This window comes from Jatropha curcas, chromosome 3, assembly GCF_041381405.1.
Source record: "Jatropha curcas cultivar XTBG-Jc1 chromosome 3, XTBG_Jcur_1.0, whole genome shotgun sequence".
Lineage (NCBI taxonomy): Eukaryota > Viridiplantae > Streptophyta > Magnoliopsida > Malpighiales > Euphorbiaceae > Jatropha > Jatropha curcas.
This window is the reverse complement of record NC_143153.1, coordinates 9,255,353-9,268,341: the sequence shown is the minus strand read 5'-3', so window position 1 is coordinate 9,268,341 and position 12,989 is coordinate 9,255,353. Positions and strand designations below refer to the sequence as shown.

At 36.2% G+C, this 12,989-nt stretch overlaps 1 non-coding gene and 1 pseudogene across 1 annotated transcript; one reads left to right on the top strand and one right to left on the bottom strand.

Moving 5' to 3' along the window:
* The first annotated feature begins 5,138 nt into the window (after window positions 1-5,138).
* On the top strand, window positions 5,139-9,729 carry LOC149497497 (uncharacterized; annotated as a pseudogene).
* Window positions 5,496-5,602, bottom strand: LOC149497498 (small nucleolar RNA R71). Its single transcript, XR_016320279.1, has one exon. It is a non-coding gene; the product is annotated as a small nucleolar RNA R71 (small nucleolar RNA).
* Window positions 9,730-12,989: the final 3,260 nt, after the last annotated feature.

The following is a 12,989-nucleotide window of genomic DNA, read 5'->3' as shown; positions in this document are numbered from 1 at the left end:
GAAACAATGTTGATTTTATTATTAAATGTTATTTGTTGCTGTTATGTTATTTTGATTTAGCATCATAAGAATGTTGCTTCTTTTGGTTGTGTGTTGCTTTGTTTGTATATTTGTGTGCACAATGACATGTGTTTCTGGTTCAAAGAACATATCATTATAAACCTTATTTGGGTATAAAAGATCATTTAGTATCATAACTACAGATTTGAACTTCCATTATTATTATTATTATTATTATTATTATTATTATTATTTTTGCCTTTGCTTAAATAACATAGTCATCCATTTTTTATTTTTTCCTTAGACGTTTTAGGTTGCAGGCAATGATGATGTGGAAGAGAAAGAGAGGAAGAAGATGAGGGTATTTTCGCCACAAATTTGTCTCTTCTTAGACTGTTATATTTTGCAATGACTTGTACTTTAAATCACAAAAAAAGAACGGAAGGGGAAAATGGTATAACTGACTAAAATACAAGGATACAGCATTCTATTTTTAAAAAAGAAGGATACAGTAATTTTTTTTTTTTAATAAAATATAGGGATACAATTATAATTTTCCCTTAAATTCGAAAATGTGTAAAATAATGGAAATGACTTGCAGAGTCAAAAACTAACAGATACAAAATTTGGATTAATGACTGATTAAACTCGTGGGAATTGAAAGCATTCTAGTTTTGAACTGATTTCTTTAAAATCAATGAAATTTGATTTAAGTACTACTTTTTTTTTTTTTTTTGAAAGGGAAAACCCAAGAACTTTAATTAATTAAAATATGGAATGAGTACATCCGGAATAGACTCCCATTGAACGAAACGAGAGAAACAAATAGAGGCTCTGGCAAGACAATGGGCCACACTATTTGCCTATCTATGGATCCAACGAACATTAATATTTGGACAAGAACTAAGCAAAGTCTTACAATCATAAACAATCAAACCAAAAGTGGAAATATCCACTCTATCCGAAGCCAATGCTCTAATCAAAAGCTGATTATCTAAAAAGATAAAAGCATCCTCAACAAGCAGCTGAGAAGCATATTTAATTGCTGCCCTCAATGCCATTGCCTCAGCCACAGCAGGATCAAACATGCCATCACAATATCCAGTCTCTGCTGTCATGAAACTACCCTCAGCGTCCTCAACAACAAAGCTATACCTAGTAGCACCTTCTCTTTGAAAAATAGCTGCATCTACAAACAAGTTCCAGTTGCAATGCTCAATATTAGAATTAATATAAATAATAGGATCAAGTCTGCCAGGAGCTGGATTTTGTGCAGGTCGTAGTTGAGACAACGATCTCCAATCTGACAAATGAGCAACAGCATTATAGACAAGCTGATTCGGGGATATATCCTTCTCCGACCAAACCCGATCATTACGACACTTCCAAATATGCCACGCCACAAAAGCAAAAAGGGAAGCCACATCACACCCTTTTTCGCTCCAAACCTGCATGAATTTATTAATGAAAGTTTCTCCCTGCAAAAGTGAGAAAATTAAGACCAAATTCCAGCAACCTCGAGCTTTGATACAGTGGAGCAGAACATGATCGCTTGTTTCTGGAAACGAGCAAAAAGGACAGGAAACATCAACATTAATACCTCTGCTCTGCAGGTTGCATTTTGTGGGCAACACATTTCTAGCTACCCTCCACATAAAATCATTAATTTTTGGAGGAATTTTCAAATTCCAAAGCCTCTTCCATAGCTCTCCCTGAACAGCAGAATTTCCATCTCTTTCTATTTGACAGTTAAGATAATAACTCGATTTAACTGAGTAGTTGCCTCGCTTCTCATAGTGCCACAACAAAGTGTCTTGGACATCAAACAAATTGAGAGGAATGGTTAAAATTGCATTTACATCTCTAACCGCAAAACAGTTAATAAGTTTGTCAATATCCCACCCTCTACCACGTTCAACAATAAAATCAGAAACTCTAAGATCAGGATTTACAAAAATATTACCATCCTCCGTAACAAAAGACTCAACTTTTGGAATCCATGGGTCACTAGCCGCCAAAATACTCCTCCCATTCCCTACCCTCCACCTAACACCTTTCTTCAACAAATTAATTGTCGCAAAGACACTTGTCCATACAAAACTCGGGTTAACACCTCTTGTAGCTTTTAAAAAGTCCCCCGATGGGAAATATTTGGCTTTAAACACATTATAGAACAAAGTATCCTTTTGCATCAACAATCGCCACCCTTGTTTACCAAGCATGGTTACATTAAAATGATGAAGATCTCTGAACCCCATACCCCCCCCCCTCCTTCTTGGGCATAGTCATCCTACTCCACGAAAGCCTGTTTATTCCTTTCCCCACCTCCTTCTTGCCATTCCACCAATATCTATTCATAACAATCTGAAGCTCCTCACATAACGATCTAGGAAGCAAGAGGACTGACATGCAATAGAAAGGAATAGCTTGCGCCACAGACTTAATTAACACCTCATGACCAGCCGTAGAGAGAAACCTATTATTCCAATTATTTATCCACTTCCAAAGCTTATCTTTAATAAAGCTAAAAATTTGCTTTTTATTGCGACCAATAAGCGAAGGAAGGCCCAAATACACACCTTCAGAAAGGGAAGCCGAAACTCCCAACACATTTGAAATAGCATTCCTCTGATCATTAGCAACACAAGGACTGTAAAGAATACCCGATTTTTGAAAGTTCACAGACTGGCCTGAAGCCATCTCATACTCATGTAAAATGTTCTTTACCACCATTGCTTCTCTCACCTTAGCTTCAAAGAAGAACAAAGAATCATCTGCAAATAATAAGTGAGAAATACGTGGACAGTCTCTTGCTACTCTACATCCATGTAGAAGACGGTTACTTTCAACATCTCTAAACAAAGCAGAGAGACCCTCAGCACAAATCAAAAAGAGATAAGGAGAAATAGGGTCCCCCTGCCTGAGACCACGTTCAGGAATCACTGGCCCAACTAATTCACCATTAAGGTTCACCATATAACTAACTTCAAAGTAACACATAGTCATCCATTTAATCCATCTATCCGGGAAACCCATAGCAATCAACATAGCATTTAAATAATTCCAATCCACTCTATCATTTGCCTTGCTAATGTCAATTTTAAAAGCACAATAACCAAAATCACCGGCTCTCCTATTTTTCAAATTATGGATAGTTTCAAAAGCCACACAAACATTATCGGTAATGAGTCTATCCAGAACAAAAGCGGACTGATTCATGGATATCAAATGAGGCAACACCTTTTTAAGTCGATTTGCTAGGACCTTAGACACTATTTTGTAGATAACATTACACAACGTGATAGCCTCGCAGAGCGGGCAAATCTTGTTATGTTATTTTGATATAAATTGCATGAATGCATGATTGTTTTTGTATATTTTACGTTTGTTTGTGTTCATTTGTTTCAAAGTAATTTTCAGGAACACAGTTGGAGCAAAGATTTGTTCTATACAAAAATAGGGCCAAAACAAGTTGAAAAAATGGAAGAAATCCTTGATCCAGCCCTCGCGCCGCGAAGCAAGTGACAACAAAGAAAATGCCCAAGTCGCGAGCGCTACCGGAGGTCGCGCACGCAACCTACACCCAGAAAAGGCAAGTTGCGAGCGCGACATTCACAAGCGCGGGCGCGAAAAGCAAGACTGAGAGTCAGAAGGTTTGCAAGCAAAAGTCGCGAGCGCGCCTTCCATCTGCACGGGCGCGAGAAGCACTCCTGAGAGTCAGAAGGTCTGCCAGCGAAAGTCGCGAGCGCGACTTCCACATGCGCGAGCGCGAAAAGAACTTTTGAGAGGCAGAGACACTTGGAGCCGAAGTCGCGAGCGCGACCTTTACAAGCGCGAGCGCGAGTCGAGATTTCCAGGAGACGTAATTGCTGCCTTTTCATCAGAAAATCATATATTTCCATGCAAGGGTCGGGACTCTTCCTAAGAGAAGTCACCTCAAGCACCTTTTGGCCAACCAATCACTACCAAAACCACCATCACTCTCCTCCTCTATAAATAGCAATCAAAGTGAAGCAAAAAAGAGACAGACATAGAGATTCATAGTAAAAGTTAGATTCAGAAACAGAAACACTTAGATTGTATTAGGAGAAGTGTGTTAGTAGTACTTAGAGCAAGTTGACGAGAGTCACTTGTTATTGATTGTGCTAAGAACATCAAGAAGTTCCTCAAGGTGTGACGCCCTCCGGAGGCTTGAGTTAGATTACTTCTTTCTCTTGTTTTATAGACTTGTTGTATGTTGTTCTTCATAACTCTTCTATGCAAAGCAACAATTTTAATTGGTAGTATTCAATAAAAATTCTTAAGTTATCTTTTGATCTTTGTTTAATCAAAGTTACTAAATTATATTCTCAGAAGGAAATAGTTTAGTAAAGATCAAAGAGATTTAATTCATTGAGTTGAATTTACTTATGCATATTTCACTTATTTCTGTTAAAATTAAATCTGTCTTATTGAAATAATCAAAGAATAAGAATTAGGTTTAATATTTAACAAGATAAGGTTTTTATTATATGTAGAAATACATATAATAGATAGTATAATTCTATACTGAGAAGTTGAATTATATCTTACCATATGTAATTAAAGAATTCTTTATTGTATGTTACAAGCTTTTGCATAGAAAGGGAAAATCCTGTGTATGATTAATTATTCTAAGTATCTTACTACACACTTACCTTTAGATTTAATTAAACATTAGACTTAGCATAAATAGAAATTAATCACTTCTGTATTCATATTTCTGTAAACACATTATTAAGAGTAAAGTAGCAAGTGAACTCAACCCGTTTCTCGTGGGATCGATCTTTTATTACTACGTTGCGATCCGTATACTTGCGGGAACTCAAAAGAGACGCAACAAGTTTTTGGCGTCGTTGCCGAGGAACGGTGTTCTGTCATTTAACGAAATATTCTCATATGTGATTTGCAGTTTATTTTAATTAAGATACTTACTTGTTTTGATTCAAATTTTGCAGGACTACATAATTTAGGTATCTCATATGCTAAGTACCAGATCTTCAAACAGTGAACTAGAGGATTATCAGCCTGAGATTGAACAGTTCCTTTCACAATAAAAGAAGAAGAAGAAAAGAAGAAATTCAAGAATCATGGGTGATGGAAATCCACCATAGAGGTTGATGGACTATGTCACTCCAAGTTTAAACGGTTCACAAAAAGGAGTAGTACGTCCACCGGTAAATGCTAACCAGTTTGAGATTAAACCTGCTCTATTACAGATGATCCAAAATAGTGTTCAATTTTATGAATTACCGAATGAAGATCCTAACTCGCATATAGCCAGTTTCCTTGAGATCTGTGATACATTTAAGATGAATTCAGTCCCAGCAGATGCTATTAAGTTACGTTTATTTCCTTTCACATTGAAAGATAAGGCAAAAGCTTGGTTGAATTCATTACCACCAAATTCTATCACTACCTGGGAACAACTGGCCCAAGCCTTCCTGTCTAAATACTTCCCACTAGCAAAAACCGCTAGGCTTATCAAAGAAATAACCTCGTTTAACCAACATGAAAATGAATCCCTATATGAGGCATGGGATCACTATAAAGAGCTCCAACGAGTTTGCCCACACCATGGCCTTCCCCAAAATATATTGATTCAAACTTTCTACAATGGGGTAACACCTTCTACAAGAGGAACTATAGATGCTATGGCAGGGGGGTCATTAATGAAGAAGACTACTAATGATGCAATTGAGTTACTAGAAGAGATGGCCAACAATAATAGCATATGGCCAACCGAAAGGGCTCAGGTAAATCATTCTACTACTAATAATGAGTCTTCATCTTCTTCAAAGAATTCGATAAAGAAAGTGCATGAATTGGATCCTTTAACTATGATGCAAGCACAGATTTCTGCTTTGTCTTATAAAATTGATAACTTAAACATAAGTAAATCAACATCTCTTATTTGTGACAATTGCGGTCAAAATGGGCATGTGTCAAATGAATGTAATTATAAGCATCCGGTTATGGAGGAACAAGTGAATTATGTCCAAGGACAAGTTCGCGGTCGATATTCGAATACTTATAATGCTGAAAATCGTAATTATCATAATTCTTTTTGGAGAAACCATGATAATCAAGATAGGGGAAATCAGGGTAGTCAATCTCAAGATAGACTAGGACAATTGACTAAAAAAATTGATAAATTTATGGAAGGAATTAACCAAAAGATGAGTAGTCATGATGATAGTTTTAAATGGTTAGAATCAAAGTTTGACAAGTTATTCAAAAATCATTCATCATCCATACATAATTTGGAGGTACAAGTAGGGCAGCTTGCAAATGCTATTTCCTCACGTGAAGTGGGAAATCTTCCTAATAATACAAAAAAGAATCCTAGGGAGAATGTGAGTGCCATTGCCTTACGAAGTGGAAAAATAGTTCCTTCGGGTATTGATGCTAATGTTTTGAATAATGCAACTGTGGAGCCGGTTTGTGAACCGAGCATTGAAGTAAATAGTGCAGGATCAAGAGAATAAGAAAAAGGAAAGGACAAGGAGAAGGACAATGTTAAAGCTTATCAATCTAGGCCACCTTTTCCGCAAAGGCTCAAGAAGCAAGAGCAAGATAAGCAGTTCTTAAATTTTATTGATAAACTGAAAAATTTGCATATCAACATGTCACTCATGGAAGCTATCACACAAATTCCAAACTACGGTAAGTTCCTTAAAGAATTGATCTCGAAGAAACGTAGTTGGGAAGATGTGTCAACAGTCACCCTGACTGAGGATTGTAGTTCCATAATCTCAAGTAAGTTACCTACTAAACTCAAAGATCCAGGGAGTTTCACTATACCATGCAAATTAGGTAAAGTAGATTTTCCTAGATGCCTTTGTGACTTAGGAGCAAGTATTAATTTGATGCCATTATCTCTCTTTAAGAAATTGGGATTAGAAGATGAAGTTCAAAGAACTAATATGGTTTTACAACTTGCTGACCAAACTATTAAAAGACCCTATGGTATCATTGAGGATGTACTTGTTAAGGTTGACAAATTTATTTTTCCAACTGATTTTGTCATACTTGATTTCGTTTATGATAAAAATTGTCCTCTTATTTTAGGAAGACCATTTATGAACACAGGGAGGGCATTAATTGATGTTTCAGAAGGAAAATTAGTCCTTAGGATAGGTGATGATGTTATTGAATTCCATATAGACAAAGCTATGAAATATCCTATGGATAAAGGAAATTGCATGAGAATTGACATAGTTGATGAATGCATACAAGAAATGTTTGCCTTGGAAGATAATGAAAATTTTGAGGAAGAAAATGTCAATATTGAAGAAGAGGAGTTTATAAATTTAAGACCTGAAATGTTACTTAGGGAGCATGGACCTTTGCCACCATCAATTGAAAGTCCACCAATAGTAGATCTTAAAGAGTTACCAAGTCATTTACGGTATGCTTTCTTAGGTAAAGATCACACACTTCCTATAATTATGTCTAACAAATTAACTGTAGATCAAGAAAATGATTTGTTAAAAATTGTTAGAAATAGGATTAAGAGTATAGGATGGCAAATTTCTGACCTTAAAGGGATAAGTCCAAATCGAGTCATGCATTACATCAATCTTGAAGATGGACATATACCTAAGGCAGAAAGACAAAGAAGACTTAATCCTAATATGAAAGAAGTAGTGAAGAAAGAAATTATCAAGTTGTTAGATACAGGAATAATATACCCAATTTCAGATAGCCAATGGGTGAGTCCAATTCAATGTGTGCCTAAAAAGGGAGGAATGACTGTAGTAAAAATGAAAATGGTGAACTAATCCCTACTAGGACCACTACAGGTTGGAGGGTATGTATTGATTATAGAAAACTTAATTCAGCCACAAGAAAATATCATTTTCCATTACCATTCATAGATCAAATGTTAGAAAGAATTGCTGGTCATGCTTTCTAGTGTTTTCTAGATGGATATTCTGGATATTTTCAGATTTATATCTTTCCGAATGACCAAGAGAAAACCACATTTACTTGTCCATTTGGTACATTTGCATATAGACGCATGCCTTTTGGATTATGCAATGCACTTGCAACATTTCAACGTTGCATGACCGCGATTTTTAATGACTACATAGAGGAAATTATGGATGTCTTCATGGATGACTTTTCTGTTTATGGTGATTCATTTGAAGGTTGTTTGAAAAATTTAGATCTTGTATTGTCAAGATGTGAAAGTGCTAACTTGGTTTTGAATTGGGAGAAATGCCACTTTATGGTTGATGAGGGCATTGTTTTAGGGCACAAAATAAGTAAGGAAGGAATCCAGACAGATAGGGCAAAGATAGAAGCCATAGAAAAGTTACCTCCTCCTACTACGGTTAAAGGTATAAGATCTTTTCTAGGCCATGCAGGGTTTTATAGAAGGTTTATAAAAAATTTTTCTATCATTGCTAAACCTCTAACTAACTTACTTGTTAAAGATGCATCTTTTGATTTTTCTCCAGAATGTTTGAAAGCTTTTAATACTTTAAAGAATGCATTAATAAGTGCACCTATTATGGCAAAACCCAATTGGGGATTACCATTTGAAATAATGTGTGATGCTAGTGATGTTGCTGTTGGGTGTGTTTTAGGCCAAAGACATGAGAAAAAGTTGCATGTGATATACTATGCTAGCCATGTTCTAACCAGTACTCAAATGAATTATACAACTACTGAGAAGGAAATGTTGGTTGTGGTATATGCATGTGATAAATTCAAATCATATTTGTTAGGAGCCAAAGTCATAATCTATACTGATCATTCTGCATTGAAATACCTGTTCGCTAAAAAAGATGCAAAACCACGTCCTATTCGATGGGTATTATTATTGCAAGAATTTGACATTGAAATTAAGGACAAGAAGGGTTCTGAAAATTTAGTTGCTGATCATTTATCACGTCTGGAAAATGAAGAAGGACCAATAAGAGAATCTACTATTATAAATGAAAGTTTTCCAGATGAGAATTTAATGTTAGTACAACATGTTCACACACCTTGGTATGCTGACATTGCAAATTTTCTAGCCTCAAACATAACACCTCCAGATATGACTTATGCACAAAAGAAGAAGTTCTATGCAGATGCTAAAAATTTCTTATGGGATGAACCATTCTTGTTTACGATATGTATGGACGGTATGATTAGAAGGTGTGTAGGGGAAACAGAAATACAAGATATACTTATGCATTGTCACTCTAGTCCATATGGAGGGCATCATGAAGCGAATAGAACGGCTTCAAAAGTTTTGGAAAGTGGTTTTATTGGCCTACCCTATTTCAAGATGCACGCATATTTGTCTCTCATTGTGACAGGTGCCAAAAGGTTGGCAACATAAGTCGAAAAGATGAAATGCCTCTATCCAACATACTGGAGGTAGAAATATTCGATGTATGGGGGATCGACTTTATGGGACCATTTCCTACTTCACAAGGTAAAAGTTATATCTTAGTAGTGGTCGACTATGTTTCCAAATGGGTGGAAGCACAAGCTTGTGTCACAAACAACGCCAATACAGTGGTCAAATTCTTAAAAGCATTATTTACCAGATTTGGGGTTCCAAGAGCAATCATAAGTGACGGAGGTACACACTTTTTAAATAGATCTTTTGAAAGCCATTTGAGGAAATATGGAGTACACCACAAGGTATCTACCCCATATCATCCACAAACTAGTGGTCAAGTGGAAATTTCAAACCGTGAGCTTAAGTAGATTTTGGAAAAAACTGTCAATTCATCTCGAAAGGATTGGTCACTTAAACTCGATGATGCACTTTGGGCATATAGAACGGCATTTAAGACACCAATTGGGATGTCTCCATACCGTTTAATTTATGGAAAAGCATGTCATCTAGCCCTAGAATTAGAGTATAAAACATACTGGGCAATAAAGTCTTTGAATTTTGATTTAAGCAAAGCTGGTTACAAAAGGAAACTTCAGTTAAATGAACTTGATGAGATCAGATTATTAGCATATGAAAATGCCAAGTTGTATAAGGAAAGAACTAAGAAATGGCATGATAATCAAATTCGAATTAAATCATTTAAGGAAGGAGACAAAGTGTTATTATTTAATTCAAGACTACGCCTATTTCCTGGAAAATTGAAGTCAAGATAATTTCAGATCATGGAGCATTAGAATTGAAAAATCTATCTAATGGTTCCACATTTATGGTAAATGGACAGAGGTGCAAGCTTTATTTGGGTACTAAAATTAATGATCCACCACAGGTAATATTTTGAATCAAACAGGTATGTATAATATCAATAACTAATTAATATACTTTGTTTATTATAACTTATTATTTGATTATTTGTTTTTTATCAATTTAATAATAATAATAATAAGTTAAAAAAAAAAAAAAAGGGAACTCATCAAAAGTCAAGTATGCAGGGAATTTATTTTGCAGGAAACAAAACTCACGAGCGTGAATAGAGAAGGCGCGAGCGCGAATGTTGCAAAAAAAAAAGAGACAGAAGCTTTTTAACCAACATTCGCGAGCGCGACATTCATCTGCGCGAGCGCGAATTCTCCACAAAAGAAGTCAGAAGCTTCAAGATCCCCATTCGCGAGCGCTACAAAAATAAAGCACGAGCGCGAGTTCTCTGCAAAACAAGTCAGAAGCAAGGAGATTCACTCTCGCGATCGCGATCACATCAAGCACGGGCGCAATTAGGGTTCAACAGAGGTCAGAAGCACGGAGACAACCATTCGCGAGCGCGAATTGCAGACGCAATCGCGACTCCAGCAAAAATTACTGGCGCTATTCCACCAATTTTTGGCGCAACTTCCCAACGGTCAGAAATACTCAACTGCCCTCTCACATTCAAATCAATTCTTCTCCTTCCCAAGGCATTCAAACCTGCAAAAACTGTAAATAACCTTCCCAAATCCAATCAAAACTCTTCCTTTTGAACTTCCCCATTAACTACTCAACCCTATCCTTCCCTAAATACATCTATAAAAGATTTTCCATTCCCTTCTTTACAAACCCCCGAACTTCATCAGTGAAAAACCAATTCCCAGCAACCCTCTTTTCTGCATATCTTGAACGAAATATCTCCATCCACACCCGCACCATGCCATTCAAGCAAAAAGCCAAGAAGAACAAGGAAGGATCTTCCTCCTCTGCACCAGCACGAAGGGATTTGGCCAACAGGTATAAGGCTCCTTTCCCAATATATACTATGGAGGAAGGAGAACGCTACACCCGCCTTGCCAAATGCAATTTCATAGGTATGTATCTTCTTGACCAAACTTATTTACAGAATACTGGCATTTTAGAGAAAGTGCAGGAATATTTGAAAAATCTAAATTTTGAAATATTTAGTCAATTACAAATTCCTGAGAATGCTAAATTAAGTTTAGAGTTATTGACTACCATTGATTGGGTAGATGATACTGAAATGGCCATCAAATTTAGAGTGGATGGAGAGGAATTAACTGTGGATTATGATAAAATGCACCAATGGTTAGGATTCCCCAAAAATGGATGTGCTTCTAAACCGAAAGGTTGGAATGCATCTTCCGTTTGGGAAATACTAATGGGTCAATCAACTTTTACTCCTCAAAATGCTGGAAATAAATGGATTAAGGATGAGAGTATTTTATACCTGCATAAGTATTTGTGTTATGCTTTGTTTGGACGAGTGGAAGCCTCCAAAGTCCAAACAAGAGACTTGTTTGTGTTGGAATGTATTTTGCAGGGAAAACGAGTAGACGTTGCAGGAATGGTGCTCGATACAATATACAACGCCTCTCGTCATCAAGGCAAAGTTACTTTAGGAGTCGGTAGTATGGCACCTATCTTGGCCTATGTTGCTCGAATGCCTATTCCACCTTATCAGCCCCAACCTACAGACACTTTTCGGTATATGGATGGCGCATTCTTGAAAAAGACAGGTTTAGTTGAGGAAGTAAAAACTGGCACCACAGTACTTTATCGTTGGAAGCCATGGGAAAGAAGAGTCGGGCACAGCGATCGCGATGAAGGAACCTCTGAAGCACAAACGCAAAGACAGCGGAAAGGCAAAGCGCCAGTCACCTCATCTTCTCACGCAGAAGAAGAAGAAGATGAAGTCGCTGGATGGAAACAAGTGTTAGGTAAAGTGGAAGCTTTACAGCAATTGCAGGAAACCTTGCAAGTTACTGTTTTTGACATGGGACAAAAACTACATACAATCCAGAAAAACCACGAACGGATGGAACGGAAGTGGATGAAATATTTCCACCACCAAAACATCGAATTCGCTCCGTCGCCTCCAGGTTCTCCGGAGGCCTAAGGTTTTTCTGTCCCTCTTTAGTTTTCTTTTTATTTTCAGTATTGTTTGTGTGTTGTTGCATGTTTGTGTGTTTTCTTTGCATTTCTCCCCCCACAATGAGGACATTGCGTCTTTTAAGTGTGGGGGAGACTTACAATATCTCAGTTCATTTTCATTTCATTTCATATATATATATATATATAAAAAGAAAAAAAATAAAAAATATGAAATATTAAAAAAAAAAGTGTGACAATTAAAAAAGTCAACTTCTTTGCCTTAGTTCAATGTTTTAGTCTCTACATGTTGATTTGTTTATATTTTGCTTGTTGAAATAGAAGTTTTGAATAATGTACCATGATTAAAGAGATTAAAATGCCTATATGAACTTAAGTATTAATATATTACATATGACATATTAAAATTTTCAAATAGCAAATTTTAATCTTTAGTTAACTATCTAGACATTATCTTTTGTTTTAGAGAAGCTTGATTCCTAACTTGAATGAAGAATAGGAAGAAAATGAAAATTAAATACTTGTATGTTTCAAGTCAATAAAGGATGAAGGTATGTTCAAGAGAGAAAAATATACGATAGAGGGAATAACGGAAAATCCGTTTTAAAAGCAAAGTGGTATGGAGCATAAAATGCAACTACTTATCATTTACATTCCCACATACCTTGAATAAAAATGAAATGATAGTACAAGAAAA